The 20,266-nt window shown below is 39.8% G+C and overlaps 1 pseudogene; it reads left to right on the top strand.

Moving 5' to 3' along the window:
- The first annotated feature begins 18,146 nt into the window (after positions 1-18,146).
- LOC131821097 (thioredoxin-like) lies at positions 18,147-18,934 on the top strand (annotated as a pseudogene).
- Positions 18,935-20,266: the final 1,332 nt, after the last annotated feature.

The following is a 20,266-nucleotide window of genomic DNA, read 5'->3' as shown; positions in this document are numbered from 1 at the left end:
GAGTCTTCCCATTGAGATCAGGAACCCGACAAGGATGCCTACTCTCACCACTGTTGTTCAACATAGTTCTACCAACAGCAACCAGACAACAAAAAGAAATAAAAGGTATTCAAATGGTTAAAAAGAGAGAGAGAGAGAGTCAAATTCTCTCTCCTCACAGATGACATGATACTTTATGTGGAAAACCCAAAAGACTCCACCCCCAAATTCCTAGAGCTCAAATCGCAATTCAGTAATATGGCAGGCTACTAAATCAATGCACAGAAATCAGTTGCTTTCTTATACATGAACAATGAAAATGTAGAAAGGGAAATTATAGAATCAATTCCATTTACAATAGCACCAAAAATCACAAGATACTTTGGAATAAACCTAACCAAAGGAGTAAAGGATCTATACTTGCGGAACAACACAACACTCATGAAAGAAATCGAGGAAGACACAAAAAGATGGAAAAACATTCCATGCTCATGGATCAGAAGAAAAAACATTATTAAAATGTCTATGCTCCCCAAAGCAATATATACTTCCAATGCCATACCAATCAAAATACCATTGACATTTTTCAAAGTGCTGGAATAAACAATCCTAAAATTTGTGTGGAACCAGAAAAGACCCTGAATCACCAAGGAAATGCTGAAAAAGAAAAACAAAACAGGTGGCATCCTGTTGCCTGATTTCAAGCTTTACTACAAAGCTGTGATCACCAAGACAGCATGGTACTGGCACAAAAACAGACACATAGACCAGTGGAACAGTGCAGAGAGCCCAGATATAGACCCCCAATTCTACAGTCATATAATCTTTGACAAATCAGCAAAAATTATCCAATGGAAAAAAGACGGTCTCTTCAATAAATGGTGCTGGGAAAATTGGACAGCTATATATATAGAAGAATGGAATTCAACCATTCTCTTACACCACACACAAAGATAAACTCAAAATGGATGAAGGACCTCAATGTGAGACAGGAATCCATCAAAATCCTAGAGGAGAACATAAGCATTAACCTCTTCAACATCAGCTACAGCAATTTCTTTCAAGACACATCTCCAAAGGCAAGGGAAACAAAAGTGAAAATGAACTTTTGGGACTTCATCAAGATCAAAAGCTTCTGCACAGCAAAGGAAACAGTCAACAAAACAAAGTGGAAACCCAAGGAATGGGAGAAGATATTCACAAATGACACTATAGACAAAGGGCTGATACCCAAGATTTATAAAGAACTTCTCAAACTCCAACCCAAAAAAACAACCAAGTCAAAAAATGGACAGAGGATATGAACAGACATTTCTCCAATGAAGACATACAAATGGCTAACAGACACAATAAAAAATGTCCATCATCTTTAGCCATCGGGGAAATTCAAATCAAAACCACATTGAGATACCACTCTACACCAGCTAGAACAGCAAAAATTAACAAGGTAGGAAACGACAAATGTTGGAGAGGATGTGGAGAAAGGGGAGCCCTCTTACACTGTTGGTGGGAATGCAAGTTGGTGCAGCCACTTTGGAAAATAGTGTGGAGATTCCTTAAGAAATTAAAAATAGAGCCACCCTATAACCCGGCAATTGCACTACTGGGTATTTACCCCAAAGATACAGATGTAGTGAAAAGAAAGGCCATATTAACCCCAATGTTCATAGCAGCAATGGCCACAGTTGCCAAACTGTGGAAAGAACAAAGATGCCCTTCAACAGATGAATGGATGAGGAAGATGTGGTCCATATAGACAATGGACTATTACTCAGCCATCAGAAAGGATGAATACCCAACTTTTGCATCAGCTTGGATGCGACTGTAGTGGATTATGTTGAGTGAACTAAGTCAAGCAGAGAAAGTCAATTATCATATTGTTTCACTTATTTGTGAAGCATAAGGGATAACATGGAGCACACTGGGAGAAGGAGAGGAGAAGGGAGTTGGGGGAACTTGTATGGGGAGATGAACCATGAGAGACTGTGGACTCTGAGAAACAAACTGATGGTTTTAGAGGGGAAGGTGTGGGGGGATGGGTGAGCCTGGGTGTGGTTATTAAGGAGGGCATGTATTTCATGGAACACTGGGTGTTATACATAAACAACAAATCTTGAAAACACTACATCAAAAACTAATGATGTATTGTATGGTGACTGACATCACACAATTTTTTTTTAATTTTTTCAATTTATTTATTTTCAGAAAAACAATATTCATTATTTTTTACCACACCCAGTGCTCCATGCAATCTGTGCCCTCTATAATACCCACCACCTTGTACCCCAACCTCCCACACCCCCCACCACTTCAAACCCCTCAGATTGTTTTTCAGAGTCCATAGTCTCTCATGATTCACCTCCCCTTCCAATTTACCCCAACACAATTTTTTAAAAAAGGAAAAAAGTAAGTCACCGAGCTCACATACACACCAGAGCAAGGGGTGGCAAAGCCCACCTTGACCACTTAGTCTTCTGACTCCTTCTTTCAATAGCCACTCTTACTGTCACCTACCCACAGTGAGGGCTAAGTCCTCCTGTGCCAGGTCTGTGTTCCCAGCCCTGCCCCTCCCTCAGAAGGCTGGTTTCACTTAAGGGGAGGGTTGACTTCATGGCTTCCAGTCACTGACTCTGGGTTATGCTTGAGGAATAAAAATATTTATCAGTCCACAGAGAAATCTCATTTCTCCCAATGTCTGCTTCACCTGGTATGATAGGCATGCTTCCAAAATATAACAAAGAAGAGTGAAGAGGAAGGTCAAATTATGTCCTAGGAATGGTGAGTCTTCAAGAGTATCAGAGGCTGGAGCTCAGGACTGTGGAGGGAGGGAAGAATGGTCTTCAGTGAGATAAAAGAGGTTGACAGATATCAATCACAGAGGGCCTTTTAATGTGGGTTAATTTCCCTTCAATATAAGAGAAGGTGTCTTCTCTTAAAGAAGAGGTGACATCTCAAGAGAAAAAAGTAATTGGGTCTAGGTTCTAAGAAGAACTCTCTGGCTGCTGTGATAGGGGAAGAATTTGGAGGAAGGAAGTTTTGATTAGACCAGGTAGGAGCTGCATTGTCATACAGGTAAGAAAAGTAAGATCTTGAATGAGGCCAGGTTATTGGGCTTTAAGAAGAGGGGTGAAGAGATGTTCCAGCACAGAAGATTTCCTAGGACTTGGTTTCTGGTAGGGAAAAACACAGAGGAGGCTCTCCTAGATGAATCATAGGTCTCAAGCCTTGGTAATGAGGGGTAGTTGGTGCCATGATCAGAAATAGGCTAAGCAGGTAGAGCAGGTTTGATGGGGGAGATGATTAGCATTGTTTCAGATATGCAAAGATTTTGTAGCTGTGGAGTATCCAACAGACAGTTGGATGTGGGAATCTGGCTCGATGGGAACAGGACTAAAGGTAGGACCTGGGAGCCATTCACACAGAAATAAACACAGAAACTGTGGGACTATGAGAGATCTCCAGGGGACAAAGTGTTGAGATATAGAACTAAGCCAAGGATATGAACAGGAACATAGGGAGTGTTTATGTTAAGCAATGAAAGAGGAAGAGGAGCTAGGGGAGTCAAAAGGGTTGGGAAGAGGCAAACATTCCTGTATCAGTGCTTTTTTTCATGGTAGTTTCCAGAAACATTCTGGAAAACCCATATTCAAGTTGTGTTTGGTAAAAGACAAGAACAATAAACCTACAATGTGAGAGATGGCAGCAGGGAATCAGAGTTTCATCTCAGTATAATAGGGCCTGCAGCTTTGTATGAAGGGCTTGAAGAAACAGCAAACAAGATGGGGCCATTTCATTTGAAAGTTAGGTTTTGAATGTTCATTGTGGAATAAAGTTTTGGAGAGTACTGGCAGATAGAGACAAATGGCTGGGAGATGAGGAAGAAGCCAGGGTAAGGATGGGATGGGCTTGAAGGCAATCTCTACTCTCCAGATGTTTGGGGTGAAGGCAAAGGAAAAATCAAAGTAGCACCAGGAGACTAGTATAAGCCTAACATGAGACAGGCATTTTCTAGGCTGCAGGGCAAGAATCAATAGAGCAAAAGTCTGAGAAGGAAGCATGAATGGTGATTATTAATAAATATGGGACCTCAGAAAGCTGGACGGGGAGTGAGAGTGCCAATAAAGAGAGGTGGAACTCAGGACTAAGGAAATGGAAAAATATTGAGGTGGAGAAAGTGCCAGCATTTTAGGCTTGAGAGAAGAAATGATACCATCAACAACCACCACTACTTAAGCATATACACAGTGCCAAGCATCAGGCTGAGTGTTCCTCAGGCATTATTTGGTGTCATTCTAACAATAACTCATGACATAGATACAATTATTGTCTGTATTCTGTATAAAGAAACAAAGCTCATACAGATCAAATATTAAGTCTGATTAGTGAGAAAGGCAGGGCTCCAGCCCAGCTCTGTGGACAACAAGGTCCCAATTCTTGCTCATTCATGTTGAATGGCCTCACACAACTCAAAATAGGAGGTAAGCTTCCTTCAGGCGAGGGATATAAGGGTGATATTAGGAGGCAGACAATCCTATGAAAAGGCTTCAGGAGAACCAATTTGGAAACAGAATGAGGTTCAGATTAAACAGGATTTGACCAACAAACAAGACGTGACCAGCAGCCTTGCTAAGAGTCAGGGAGAATCCAGGTGCCCTAGAATCTCCAGCCTGTCTCCAATGCCCAGATCTGTAGAGATATCATTTCCCTTTTACCTATGAAAACTTAAGGTCCAGGAGCAGTCAATGATTTCCCCAGAAGAGATAGCTGGGCCAGGACTGGGGCACAAAGTTTCTGACTTACATGGCAATGCTGGCTCTTTGAATCTAGTGCATGGATGCACACACGTGGCTGGGAATGCCAAGACACCAGTCCTTCCCAGCACACAGGGCAGCATAACTTGGAAACTGCTGGTCCAAGCAACCAGACTCTGAGGATTCTGCCAGATTTGAACTTAAGTGCCAATGCCACCACTTATTGGCCATGTGCACTTCAGTCAGTTGTCCAAGTTCTCTAAACCTCCAGATCCTCTGTAAACTGGAAATAATAACAGCACCTACCTCACAAGATTGTTGTCATGTATAAAACATGACAACCCATGCAAGTTGCATAACGTTGTGCCTGGCACTGAGTGAGTGGTCAATAAATATTCATGGCAATTGTTTTTATTCCAGCAGTTGCTGTTAGTGGGGAGAACATGATTTAGAGTCAGACAGTCTGGGCTCTAGTCCCTCATTGACCACTTGATTGCTCTGACCTGGACAAGTTGCTACACATAAGAGCCAGTTTCCTCAGCTTTAAACTGGGGATAATTCATAGGGGACCATGAGAATCAATTAGGTAGCAGATGGGAAAGTGCTTTGAAAACTATAAAGTGTCCCACAACGGTTAGTTATTTAATTCTACCTTGAAACCAAAATATCAGCCTTCTAGAGAACAAGGCACAAAGGATAAGAAGAGAGGAAAATAACTAAGTTAATGAACTCCATAAATCAAAATTGAGAGTTTGGGAGAAGGAAAAAAGACTTTTTACTTGTATTTGGAACCTGCTCCAGACCAGGATTTGGACAAGCCCTGTTGGGGGTATGTGGCTGAGTCAGCTTTGCCAGTAGTACCCCCAGGTCACTTGTACACACCTAACTCTGCCACCAAACAGAGAAAAAGCAAATCAGAGAATGTAGGTGTCAAGATGGGCTTCTTGGAAGAAGTGGCATTTGGACTGGGCTTTGAAGGATAAAAAGGTGAGTGATGTGTGAAGGGTAGGTGTAGTTGTCAGAGAGATTTAAAAAAAAAAAAAAAAAAAAAAAGCTTGACCAAAAGCATAATAGCAGGGAGGGGCATGAGTTTGGGGAAGAGCAAGTCAATATATGTGACTAAAGAGAATGGTTTGTGAGGGGAGAGGTGACAGATGAATCTAGAGAGGTAGATTGGAAGCCGTTCATGGAGTGCCTCGGGTACTTAAGGAGTTTGGACTTTGTTCCACAAGAAATGGGAGGGACTGGTGGCCAGCACCTTCCAATTTCCCTGGCCTGACTTGGCCTCATTTCTCAGTGCTCTGAGAAATGTAAGTTAAAAAAAAAAAAAATCTTCTTTGATGAGACTTACTCCAGGGAACTTCAGCTTGGCTTGTTTCCATCCTAAGCAGAGTTGACTGTAGCCAAAAGAGGTGGTTGGCCATGTCCTCTTCAGACCAGAGCAGCTCTCTCTATACATAGGTCTCCCCAGGGTCCCAGGAAGACCAAGCTCTGCCTCAGCCAGACAGCCCTCTGCTAGAGGGTAGAAGGCCATGTGCACTCTGGGAATACCCTATTGATTTTTATGATCCTCAACTCCCTTGAATATTTTTCTCCTCTTTTGTGGCTTCTCTTCCCCCAGCCCACCTCCTGATCATTTTGGAATTCTAGTACTCTTATGTTAATTTTAATGCCTATAGACCTACCTAGCCTTTGACTTTTGACAATTTTCCAACCATGGCCACCTTGTCAGCTACTTTCCCCTTCTCCAGAAAATACACATTAGTAGCCAGATCTCTGCTAATATGCATAGGTAGGCCTAGCAGTGTCTTTGAGCACAATTTCTCCATCTTTTTAGTATTGGGGAGCTATTCCATCTAGGTAGATCAGCCCTTTATAAACCTGACAATGATAATCTGCCAAATGGCTATCATTATCTAAGGATTCATAGCTTTGTTCAGAAAAGGTCGGACTTGTTGGTTTTAGTCAACTAGAGAATAATTTATTGTCTCTCTTCTCTCTGTGACCTCTAAGACCATATGTGGTTTATCAGTAAGGGGCCACTCTCCAAGGAAAAACCAGGCACACCAATAATCCCCCAAAATGCAGAAATGTGGCAAATGAACTATCTGACATTCTCTGGGTTAGAAAGAAGTCTCACCGTGATTTGTTACCCACAGATCCCCATCGCAAGGAATTTTAAGTAGGCTCCAGGTTCATCAAACATACTGGGGAATCACCAGTATTTTACAAATGTGAAGTTGTATAGTCAGATTTTAACATAACTATTCCTCCTCTAGAATTATCCTACAATTAGAACAGTCGCCAGGTAGCAAGTATCAGAGCCTTGGTCATGTCCTTCTGGTAAAAACAGCTAGATTCTTTTTGGGAATGATTAAATGAATAGATTTAATAAGATTTACTACTCACTTTTAACCTAACAAGGAGACCACTTCATTAATATATTTATCAAAATAAAATAGAATGACTAAATGGGATACACAATTAGAGCAAGGTTTAGAGAAATACAAGTCCCTAAAAACTTTAAAGAAACTCTCTTGCTAAGCCTAAAATGATCAACCTAGTACTTCCTTTCTCTTTCCCTTGATTTAATCTGTGGTTTCAATGTCAGGGTTGACTGTTGACTATCTCAAGCAAAGAATATATGGAAGAAGAATGACTTGGTCATCTCTCCTTTGACACCACCCTCTCCGGTCATGAGTTGTGATATTGAAGAAATCATTCTTATGGCTCTTCCCTAATAGCCCTCTACTGAAGTCATTAATCACAAATGTCATTTTCTTCTCATCACAGTATTTCTGCATTTGTTTCCAAGGAATCTGAGAGAATCCAAAAGGAAAAGAAACATGGCCACATATGGGCTGCTTCCCAGCATGAAACCTTGTGATTATCTTTTCCCCAAACAGGAGGGGTTAAACATTCCTTCTCCAAACCTAAGATCCTTGCCCTCAAGCCAGAGACTATGGTATTCATAATATGTGTTGGTCCCTTATATATATGGGGCCACCATAACATATGATGGTCCCTTAGAAATCACTACTACTCAAATTGTTTTCTGTTACAATTTGAACTTGGAAAACTTAATTATACCAGAATTGAATGTTTAAGAGAATATTTAAAGAACATAAGCAGATTTCTAAACAAGCATATGTAAATTTTTTTCCTTATGTGCTGTGAAATCAGACGCTACATCAGAGTCCTCTACTGTACCTCTGCTCTAGGCTCCTTGTAGCAAATTCCCAATTGAGATTTTTTTCCTATGGAGTGGAAATAAGGACTCTGGGACTAGGGGGGCGCTTGGTCTGCAGCTCCTGAAGTGGGAAAGATTCACTTAAGTCTGATTGGGAGATAGACATCTATTTTTGTTTGGATTGAACCCTGGAAAGAAGTCTTTGGAGGTAGGAACCTGGAGATCCAAGGAATGGAGAACTACTGAAAACTGGAAAGTGTGATGAGCTTTCCCCACCCCAGGAACAAAAAAAGGAATTCCAAGCCATGGGATTCTGGACACTGTAATACAGAAGTTAGGGGAAAGGGAGGAGATGAAGACCAGAGACAAAAGGTATTACAGGAGACCTTTGGATGATTCCAGAACATTTCCCAGAAGTCCCTAGTACAAAAGGCCTGAGACTTCTTTGGGGCGGGAGAAATGAAAGTGGGAGCCAGGAAGACTCTCAGATCATTGCCCAAATGAAGGAGAGAAACCCAAAGGAGCAAGAGGAGTAATGGAAACAAATAGTGGCCTTAGAAAAGCAGAATGGAAGAGTTCTAGGAATGACCCCAGGTTCTAGAGGATTTCACAGAACTCAGAGACTCCTTTGTCATTCCCAAACTGTCAATAGACTAATCTGAGACTCCTTGAGTCCTTACAATCTTACCTGGAATTTCTACTGTGACCATTCTGGGACTTGGTTTCAAAGAAGCATCAAAATGGGCTTCAAATCCCATTTTGGATTGACATGGATTCTCCAAAAAATCTTATCTCTGCACCACTCTCCCCCCAAATCTGCCTCTGTCTAGCCAGAGGTCCATACCAAGAACCCTATATCTCTAGCCCAAACCCAGAGAAGCCTTGATCCCTCATCAGTGGTCTACCTCCTCTTGATTTTGCTGTTTATGGTTCCTCTCCTGCCTCAGCCACTCATCTGGCTTTTGGCCCTTCTCTAGAAGGCCCTTCTAGAAAAAGCCCTTCTCTAGAACAAATGACCAATCCTGTTTGGAGTGACTCCGGATGACTGGAAGATTGGTATTTGTCAGCATCCTTTCCTTTCCTTACTGCTTTATGTTTCTAGCCTCCCCTGCTATCTTCCTGGCTAAGTCTATGCAATGGCTGCCTGATCCCAGAACCTGAGTGGGTCATTCCTGGCCTGTGGCTTGGCTCTGGCTCTGTTGGCTCTATGACTCATGGCATTAACTGCTGGCTGGACCCCATCACTCATTACTTGCAGCAGTATACTTTCCCCAATCTGCACCTTAACCCAGATGTCAGTGTGCAGACCTCTACCTCAGCTTTAGATGTTCTTCCCATTTTTCCAGTCAGCCTATGTGGCAGTGACATTGGAGAGGCCTAGATAAGTCTATGCTTACTCTTCCATGTAGGGATTAGAGGGTTACAGCAAAACAAGTTATCTAAATCCTTGGCTCGCAGCACCAAGGTCTGACAAGAGACTGTAAGTGAAACTAAGGAGGCTAGCGAACTCTGTCTAAAGAGTCATCAGAATTCTCTAAGCTGGGATTGCTCCAGAGCTATAACCTCTGGCTATAGAGGTTATAGCCCACAAGAGAGGTCAAGAAGAACCTGTCCATAAATGGAATTAGTACATATGGGGATTGGGACCAAAGACAATTAAGAAAATCCTGTTGCTGTATATTTGGTGGCCCAAGTGCTCATATGATTAATCAAAATCTTCATACGACCTCCCAAATCCCAAGCTTACCTAGAAATCAATGTTCTAGATCAACATTGTTCAATAGTGGCTACAATACTGGATAATGCAGCTATAGAACATTTCCCTCTTCCCCAAATGAATTTCTGGAATAAAGATGAAGAAAGAGTATACAAATGACTAGTGAATGTCTTACCAGCCAATGGGGCTCAACCAGAAGGGAGGGAATGGTACCACATGGGGAGAGAGAGAAGGATCCTTGTGTTTTGTTATTCACAGGCTAGCTCTCTGCTCAGTGAGGAGCTTGGGACTAGTGGTCCTACCCTGTCTTCCTATATCTCTGCCTCATTGGCCATTTCAAATTGTACTTATATGACAAACACTATAAAATTCTATCACCATTAAAGGAGATATTTTAAAAAAATTATGTATGTTATGTTAGTCACCATATAGTACATCATTAGTTTTTGATGTAGTGTTCCAAGATTCATTGCTTATGTATAACAAATGCAGAAAGAGAGCTTATTCCTATATGTGAAACCTCATTATCCTTGTTATCCAAGAAATATCAACTCTCCCCAAATCAATCTACAGATTTAATATAATCCTAACTGGATTTTTAAGAACCTAGACAGGATAATTCTAAAGCTGCAACGTTGCACCTCCACTTCCTCATATCAGGGAGATTGACTTATTTCATTAAGCATGATACTCTCTAATTCCATCCACATCATCACAAATGGCAAGATTTCATTTCTTTTGAAAGCTGCATAGTATTCCATTGTGTATATATACCACTTATTCTTTATCCATTCATCTATTGATGGACATCTAGGTTCTTTCCATAGTTTGGCTATTGTAGACATTGCTGCTATAAACATTCGGGTGCAAATGCCCCTTCGGATCACTACGTATGTATCTTTAGGGTAAATACACAGTAGTGCAATTGCTGGGTCATAGGGTACTTCTATTTTCAACTTTTTGAGGAATCTCCATGCTGTTTGCAGAGTGGTTGGTTGCACCAGCTTGCATTCCCACCAACAGTGTAGGAAGGTTCCCCTTTCTCTGCATCCTTGACAGCATCTGTCATTTCCTGACTTGCTAATTTTAGCCATTCTGACCGGTGTGAGGTGGTATCTCATTGTGGTTTTGATTTGTATTTCCCTGATACCGAGTGATGTGGAGAACTTTTTCATGTGTCTGTTGGCCATCTGGATGTCTTCTTTGCAGAAATGTCTGTTCATGTCCTCTGCCCATTTCTTGATTGAATTCTTTGTTCTTTGGGTGTTGAGTTTGCTAAGTTCTTTATAGATTTTGGACACTAGCCCTTTATCTGATATGGCATTTGCAAATATCTTCTCCAATTCTGTCAGTTGTCTTTTGATTTTGTTAACTGTTTCCTTTGCTGTGCAAAAGCTTTCGATCTTGATGAAATCCCAATAGTTGATTTTTGCCCTTGCTTCTCTTGCCTTTGGCGATGTTCCTAGGAAGATGTTGCTGCGGCTGAGGTCAAAGAAGTTGCTGCCTGTGTTCCCCTCAAGGATTTTGATGGATTCCTTTATCACATTGAGGTCCTTCATCCATTTTGAGTCTATTTTCATGTGTGGTGTTAAGGAAATGGCCCAATTTCATTTTCCCTGATGTGGCCATCCAATTTTCCGAACACCATTTATTGAAGAGGCTGTCTTTTTTCCATTGGACATTCTTTCCTGCTTTGTCGAAGACTAGTTGACTGTAGAGTTGAGGGTCTATTTATGGGCTCTCTATTCTGTTCCATTGATCTATGTGTCTGTTTTTGTGCCAGTACCATGCTGTATTGATGATGACAGCTTTGTAGTAAAGCTTGAAGTCCGGAATTGTGATGCCACCAACGTTGGCTTTCTTTTTCAATATTCCTTTGGCTATTCGAGGTCTTTTCCAGTTCCATATAAATTTTAGGGTTATTTGTTCCATTTCTTTGAAGAAGATGGATGGTACTTTGATAGGAATTGCATTAAATGTGTAGATTGCTTTAGGAGCATAGACGTTTTCACAATATTTGTTCTTCCAATCAAGGAACATGGAACATTTTTCATTTCTTTGTGTCTTCCTCAATTTCTTTCATGAGTACTTTATAGTTTTCTGAGTATAGATTCTTATCCTCTTTGGTTAGTTTATTCCTAGATATCTTATACTTTGGGGTGCAATCGTAAATGGGATTGACTCCTTAATTTCTCTTTCTTCTGTCTTGTTGTTGGTGTAGAGAAATGCAACTGATTTCTGTGCATTGATTTTATATCCTGACACTTTACTGAATTCCTGTATAAGTTCTAGCAGTTTTGGAGTGGAGTCTTTTGGGTTTTCCACATATAGTATCATATCATCTGCGAATAGTGATAGTTTGACTTCTTCTTTGCTGATTTGGATCTTTTAATTTCTTTTTGTTGTCTGATTGCTGAGGCTAGGATTTCTAGTACTATGTTGAATAGCAGAGGTGATATTGGACATCCCTGCCATGTTCCTGACCTTAGCGGAAGAGCTTTCAGTTTTTCTCCATTGAGAATTATATTTGCGGTGGGTTGTTCATAGATGGCTTTGATAATATTGAGGTATGTGCCCTCTATCCCTACACTTTGAAGAGTTTTGATCAGGAAGGGATGCTGTATGTTGTCAAATTCTTTTTCAGCATCTATTGAGAGTATCATATGGTTCTTGTTCTTTCTTTTATTAATGTGTTGTATCACATTGTTTGATTTATGGATGTTGAACCAACCTTGCAGCCCTGGAATAAATCCCACTTGGTCGTGGTGAATAATCCTTTTAATGTACTGTTGAATCCTATTGGCTAGTATTTTGGTGAGAATTTTTGCATCTGTGTTCATCAAGGATATTGGTCTGTAATTCTCTTTCTTGATGGGATCCTTTTCTGGTTTGGGGACCAAGGTGATGCTGGCTTCATGAAATGAGTTTGGAGGTTTTCCTTTCATTTCTATTTTTTGGAGCAGTTTCAGGAGAATAGGAATTAGTTCTTCTTTAAATGTTTGGTAGAATTCCCCTGGGAAGCCATCTGGCCCTGGGCTTTTGTTTGTTTGGAGATTTTTGATGACTGTTTCAATCTCCTTACTGATTATGGGTTTGTTCAGATTTTCTATTTCTTCCTGGTTCAGTTGTGGTAGTTTATATGTCTCTAGGAATGCATCCATTTCTTCCAGATTGTCCAATTTGTTCACGTAGAGTTACTCATAGTATGTTATTATAATTGTTTGTATTTCTTTGGTGTTAGTTGTGATCTCTCCTCTTTCATTCATGATTTTATTATTTATTTGGGTCCTTTCTCTTTTCTTTTTGATAAGTCTGGCCAGGGGTTTATCAATCTTATTAATTCTTTCAAAGAACCAGCTCCTAGTTTCGTTGATTTGATCTATTGTTTGTTGTTGTTGTTGTTGTTGTTGTTTCTATTTCATTGATTTCTGCTCTGATCTTTATGATTTCTCTTCTCCTGCTGGATTTAGGGTTTCTTTCTTGTTCTTTTTCCAGCTCCTTTAGGTGTAGGGTTAGGTTGTGTATTTGAGACCTTTCTTGTTTCTTGAGAAAGGTTTGTACTGCTATATATTTTCCTCTCAGGACTGCCTTTGCTGTGTCCCACAGATTTTGAACCGTTGTGTTTTCATTATCATCTGTTTCCATGAATTTTTTCAATTCTGGTTGACCCATTCATTCTTTAGAAGGATCCTGTTTAGTCTCCATGTATTTGGGTTCTTTTCAAATTTCCTCTTGTGATTGAGTTCCAGCTTCAGAGCATTGTGGTCTGAAAATATGCAGGGAATGGTCCCAATCTTTTCATACCGGTTGAGATCTGATTTAGGACCAGGATGTGATCTCTTCTGGAGAATGTTCCATGTGCCCTAGAGAAGAATGTGCATTCTGTTGCTTTGGGATGAAATGTTCTGAATATATCTGTGATGTCCATCTGGTCCAGTGTGTCATTTAAGGCCTTTATTTCCTTGTTGATCTTTTGCTTGGATGATCTATTTCAGTGAGAGGACTGTTAAAGTCCCCTAATATTATTGTATTATTGTCTATGTGTTTCTTTGATTTTGTTATTAATTGGTTTATATAGTTGGCTGCTCCCATGTTAGGGGCATAGATATTTAAAATTGTTAGATCTTCTTGTTGGACAGACCCTTTGAGTATGATATAGTGGCCTTCCTCATCTCTTATTATAATCTTTGGCTTAAAATCTAATTTACCTGATATAAAGATTGCTATCCCAGCTTTCTTCTGATGTCCATTAGCATGGTAAATTGTTTTCCACCCCCTCACTAAATCTGGAGGTGTCTTAGGATCTAAAATGTGTTTTTGTAGGCAATATATTGATGGGTTTTGATTTTTTTTAATCCAATCTGATACAATATGTCTTTTTATTGGGGCACTTAGCCCATTAACATTCAGGGTAACTTGTGAAAGATATGAATTTAATGCCATTGTATCGCCTGTAAGGTGACTGTTACTGTATATTGTCTCTGTTCCTTTCCAATCTACTACTTTTAGGCTCTCTCTTTGGTTAGAGGACCCCTTTCAATATTTCCTGTAGAGCTGGTTTGGTGTTTGCAAATTCTTTCAGTTTTTGTTTGTCCTGGAAGCTTTTTATCTCTCCTTTTATTTTCAATGATAGCCTAGCTGGATATAGTATTCTTGGCTGCATGTTTTTCTCGTTTAGTGCTCTGAATATATCATGCCAGCTCTTTCTGGCCTGCCAGGTCTCTGTGGATAAGTCCACTGCCAATCTAATATTTTTACCCTTGTATGTTACAGACTTCTTTTCCTGTGCTGCCTCCAGGATTTTCTCTTTGTCGCTAAGACTTGTAAATTTTACTATTAGGTGATGGGGTGTGGACCTATTCTTGTTGATTTTGCGGGGGGTTCTCTGTACCTCCTGAATTTTGATGCTTGTTCCCTTTGCCATATTAGGGAAATTCTCTACAATAATTCTCTCTAATATATCTTCTGCTCCCCTCTCTCTTTCTTCTTCTTCTGGAATCCCAATTATTCTAATTCTAATTTAATTCTAATTCTAATTCTAATTCTAATTACTCTAATTATTCTAATTTCATCTTATTGTATCATATTGTATCACTTATCTCTCGAATTCTCCCCTCGTGGTCCAGTAGCTGTTTGTCCCTCTTTTGCTCAGCTTCTTTATTCTCTGTCATTTGGTCTTCTATATCACTAATTCTTCCTTCTGCCTCATTTATCCTAATAGTAAGAGCCTCCATTTTTTATTGCACCTCATTAATAGCTTTTTTAATTTTAACTTGGTTAGATTTTAGTTCTTTTATTTCTCCAGAAAGGGCTTTTATCTTCCCAAGAGGGTTTCTCTAATATCTTCCATGCCATTTTTGAGCCCAGATAGAACCTTGAGAATCGTCATTCTGAACTCTAGATCTGACATATTACCAATGTCTGTATTGATTAGATCCCTAGCCTTCAGTACTGCCTCTTGTTCTTTTTTTGTGGTGAGTTTTTCCACCTTGTCATTTTGTCCAGATAAGAGTATATGAAGGAGCAAATAAAATACTGAGAGGGTGGCAAAGCCCCCAGGAAAATGCGCTTTAACCAAGTCAGAAGAAACCCCAAATCGTGGGAGGGAGAAAGGGGATAAAAAGAAGTTCAGGAAAAAAAAAATTTTTAAAAAGAAAACAAATAAGGAAAAAATATAGAAAAGAAAAATATATATATTAGATAAACTAGTTTAAAAAACATTAAGAAAGAAAAGGGTAATAGTTAAAAAAATGGCAGAAGAAAAAAAAACTAAATTTAAAAAAATTAAATTAACCACAAGTCTAAAGAATCATGGGGATAAAGTCATGGGTTCTGTGCTTTGCTTTCTCTTCCACTGGAATTCTGCTGCTCCCCTTGGTAAGTGGGAACCAAAATCCTTGGCTGGATTTTTTGTTGATCTTCTGGGGGAGGGGCCTGTTGTAGTGATTCTCAAGTGTCTTTGCCTGAGGCAGAATTGCCCTGTCCTTACCAGGGGCTGGGCTGAATAATCTGCTTGGGTTCGCTTTGGGGAGCTTTTGTTCCCTGAATGCTTTCCGTAGAGTTCCGGAGGACGGGAATGAAAATGGCAGCCTCCCAGTCTCCAGCCCAGAGGAGCTTAGAGCTCGGGACCCAACCCCTCAGTGCACCCTCAGAGAAAAGAGCCCAATTACTCCCATCTCCCTGGCCTTTGGCCGCACTCCGAGCTCACCCAGCCTGCGACCGGTTCAAGGTAATCCCGAGCTGAGAGCTCACTCCTCGGTTCTGTCTCTGTAGCCAGCTTCCCCAGTCTAATACCTGTGAGCTCTGTAACACTCAGACACCTCCAATCCTTCTGTGACCCTGTGGGACATAGGGCCCTGCTGGCCCTGCGTGAGCTTCACCCCGGTTTAGCCTCAGGAGCTATGTCCCTCAGTGGAGCAGACTTTTAAAAGTCTGATTTTGTGCTCCATTGCTCTGCCGTTTGCCGGCCACTCCCCCCGCGGTCTATCTTCCCGTCACTTTGGATTCACTTCTCCACTGGTCCTACCTTTCACAAAGTGTTCGATTTTCTGTTTCTAGAATTGCTGTTCTTCTTCTCTTCAATCTCTCATTGGATTTGCAGGTGTTTGCAATGTTTTGATAAGCTATCTAGCTGATCTCCTGCTACCTGATGTAGTCTCAGCCTGCTACTTCTCTGCCATCTTTACTCCTCCCCCCGTTTTTGCCCATTTTTGTCTTTTTATTATAGAGTTATAGAAGCTCTTTACATATCCTGAATGCCAGTCCCTTATCAAATATAAGCTTTTAAAAATAATTTCCTCCAGTATACATTTTGCCCATTCATTTTGTTAGCGGTGTCATTTGATAAACAGAAGTTTTAAAATTTTATGAAGTCCAATCTATTAATTTCTCTCATTGTTTCTGGTTTCTATATCCTGTCTAAGAAACTGACTACTTCCAAGTGGAAAAAATATTCTCCTATAACTTCCTTTAAAAGGTTTATGTCATTTCACTGTATGTGTCGGTCCCTGATCCATGCTAAATTAGTTTTTGTGTATGGTATGAGGCTAGGTTCAAAGTTCATTTGTTCGTATGGATGAACAGTTACTTAAATTCCTTTTGTTAAAAACATTTTTCCTTTTTCATTATGTTGCTTTGGCACCTTTGTTAAAAATAAAATGACTGTATAAACGTGAGTCTATTCTGAGATCTTTATTCTGTCACAGTGTTATATTTGTCAATACTTATGCCAGTAACACACTATCTTGATTAATATAGCTTTAGAGAAAAGCTTGAAGTCAGGTAAAGGTTAATCCTTCAACTTTGCTTATATTTTTCAGTATTGCTTCACATTTTCCATGTCCTTCATATTCTCTTTTTAAAGATTTCATTTATTTATATGACAGACAGAGATCACAAGTAGGCAGAGAGAGGAGGAAGCAGGCTCTCTGCTGAGCAGAGAGCCTGATGTGGGGCTCGATCCCAGGATCCTGGGATCATGACCTGAGCGAAAGGCAGAGGCTGCAACCCACTGAGCCACGCAGGTGCCCCTCATATAAATTCTAGAAGGGGTTTGTTCGTTTCTACCAATATGAAGTATAGATTGAACTGGAAGTATGGATACTACATGGGATGCTATTGTTGTCTGTAGATAAGAAATAAGCACTTGAATCAATGCAGTGCTAAAGTGAAAATTAGAAAATGCATTCTAGAAATTATCAGGACTTAATGATTGGAAATGAAGACTGAAAAGGATGATGGAGACTTAGATTACTCTGATATATATATATTTTATATATATATTTTCTGGATGAAAATAAGGATGACATTTCCATGAAATATAAACACTCTTTCATCTAGAAAGTATTTATTAAATGCATATTATGTGACAGAGCCTGTGCTTTGCACTGGGAACATAACAGAAGCGAAAGCATACTCAGTCCCAACTGTACTAGAACACCTTGTGGATGAGAAAGACATTCATTAAATAATCAAACAAACAGATGTAAAATTGCAACTAATAAAAGTATACTACAGCAAGCACACCTAGCACCTAGATCTTGGTTCCTAATACCTCTCTCCAATAAAAGGAACCAAGAAATCCTTGGAGAAACAGCTGCTTCTAGGACTGGGGTAAGTAATATACAAGATAAGCCAAGTATCTTGTAGGATCAGAAAATAAAAAAATGCCAAAAGCATTTGGCTTCGGGTGTACAACATAGTGTTTCAGCAAGTCTGTATGTTATACTGTGGTCAGCACAAGTGTAGCTACCATCAGTCCCTACAAAACACCCTAACAATGTTATTGACTATATTCCCAATGCTGTGCCTCTTCTTCCTGTGGCTTATTCATTTCATAACTTGAAGTGGGTATCTGCCACATCTCTTCACCCATTTTGTCCATCCTCTAGGCCCCCTTTCCTCTGGCAACCATCTGTTTGTGTGTCAGCTATATTCAAATAAAAAGTCAAATACATAAATAAGTTTTTTTTAAATAAGTGCTAGTTTCTATAAAGAGAAGGCAGGCTGTATGCTTTGCAAGATCTGTCTGGCATTTTTGGATCCACATTCATCGGTCCTTACCATTATTTGGCGGACTCCAACTGCCAAAGTGGTGAAGCCAATAAAGAGCAAGTATGATTTTCCATAAGCCTTGAACAGTGCAAGAGTAGTTGTAGTTGACATCTCAGCCACATGGTATGAGCCTTGCAAAGCCTTTCTTTCATTCTCTCTCTCAGAAGTATTCCAACGTGGTATCCCTTGAAGTAGATGTGTATGACTGTCAGGATGCTGCTTCAGAATGTGACGTCAAATGCATGCCAACCTTCCAGTTTTCTGTTGTTTTGTTTTGTTTTTAAAGAGGGAGGGGGTGGGGTAGGGGCAGAGGGAAAGATAGTATCTTAACACAGACTCCACACTCAGCACAGGGCTTGTCACAGGGCTCCATTTCACAACCTTGAGATCATGACCTGAGCCAAAATCAAGAGTCAGATGCTTAACCCACTGAGCCACCCAGGCACCCCACCCTTCCAGGTTTTTTTTTTAAGATTTTATTTATTTATTTGATAGAGAGAGAGATCAGAAATAGGCAGAGCAGCAGGCAGAAAGAGAGGAGGAAGCAGGCTCCTTACTGAGCAGAGAGCTGGATGTGGGGCTCGATCCCAGGACCCTGGGACCATGACCCGAGCCGAAGGCAGAGGCTTAACCCACTGAGACACCCAGGTGCCCCCCAGTTTTTTTTTTAAGGGGAAAAATGTGAGTGAATTTTCTGGTGCTAATGAGGGAAAAGTTGAAGCCACCAATAATGAATTAACCTAATTATGTTCTCTGAAAATGTAACGAGCCATTGGCTATTTAAAATTTATCATTTTGTTTATTTACAAAAAGGAAAGGTCAAATATGAACACCATATACTCAACTGCCATCTTATTATAAGTGACAACAAAATATTAATTTTACCCTTTAAAAAAGAAGTGCTGAAAACGAAACAACAAAATCCCACTATGATGGAACATGTCAAAATGACACAGGAGCCAACAGAAATACTTCTCAATGGCCAAAGCTGGAATAATTTAAGCAACAAAATAAAATAATATTGGAATTTAACCCAAAGTATAAAGTAAATATTCATGAGTCCATAGTGATATAAATAACTGACTGAATAAGTTAATAGATGGGGGATAAGAGATAGCCTCTCATGCACAGGAATTACAAATAAATTGTATAGATACTAAAAGAAAAGAACCTTCACTCCCTAAGTGAAGGTTGCACATATTGATGTCTTTACAAAGAGGACAGTATGAAAAGCAGAGGGAGAACAATCATTTTAAAATTTAGAATCCTAACAAGCACTACTTTAGCCAGGTGATCAAGGTCAACCTCAGCTATCATAAATTGGGTAGGTAGTGTGTTGCCTTGATATGATGTAATGAAAATGTTATTTTACTTCTGAAATTTTGCTCCCAAATATCATAACTCCTGTCTAATCATGAGAAAACATCAGACAAATCTAAATGTTTGGGCTTTCTACAAAATACTGGATAAATCCTCCTCAAAACGTTAACCAAAGTCACCAAAAACAAGGAAAGTCTGAGAAATAGTCCAACCAGGAAAAGTCTATGGAGACATATATTTAGACAACGAAATATAGTATAGTATTTTGGAACACAAAAAGGACATTAGTTAAAAAATAAGAAAATCTGAATAAATATTAGTTCATTATTGCAATGAAAATTCCATACCAATGTAAGATGTTAATAACAGGAAAAACTGTGTTCAGCATAGAGGTATATGGGAACTCTCTGTACTATCTGCTCAATTTTTCTGTAAATGTAAAACTGTTCTAAGAAATAAAGTTTATTAATGTTTCTAAAAGTTCTCTAAAAAAGAAGTACATGGTCTAAGGGGGACTTGAGGCCAGATATGGAAGCAATGGTGTGTTCAAGGAACAGAAATAAAATCATTATAATTTAAATAGCATGATCAAAGGAGAATATGGTACAAACTACAATGGAACTGACAGACAGGGGTCAGAACATGCAAAGATTTGTAGACCATATTAAGCATTTTTGTCTATCTTGAGAGCAATTAAGTAGCAGGGGATGAGAGATGGCATGAGGCAAGGGAGAGGTAGGTAAAGGATGACACCCA

The sequence above is a fragment of the Mustela lutreola genome, chromosome X, assembly GCF_030435805.1.
Source record: "Mustela lutreola isolate mMusLut2 chromosome X, mMusLut2.pri, whole genome shotgun sequence".
NCBI lineage: Eukaryota > Metazoa > Chordata > Mammalia > Carnivora > Mustelidae > Mustela > Mustela lutreola.
Note: the sequence above shows the minus strand (reverse complement) of the source record. Positions and strands in the feature narration are given on the sequence as shown.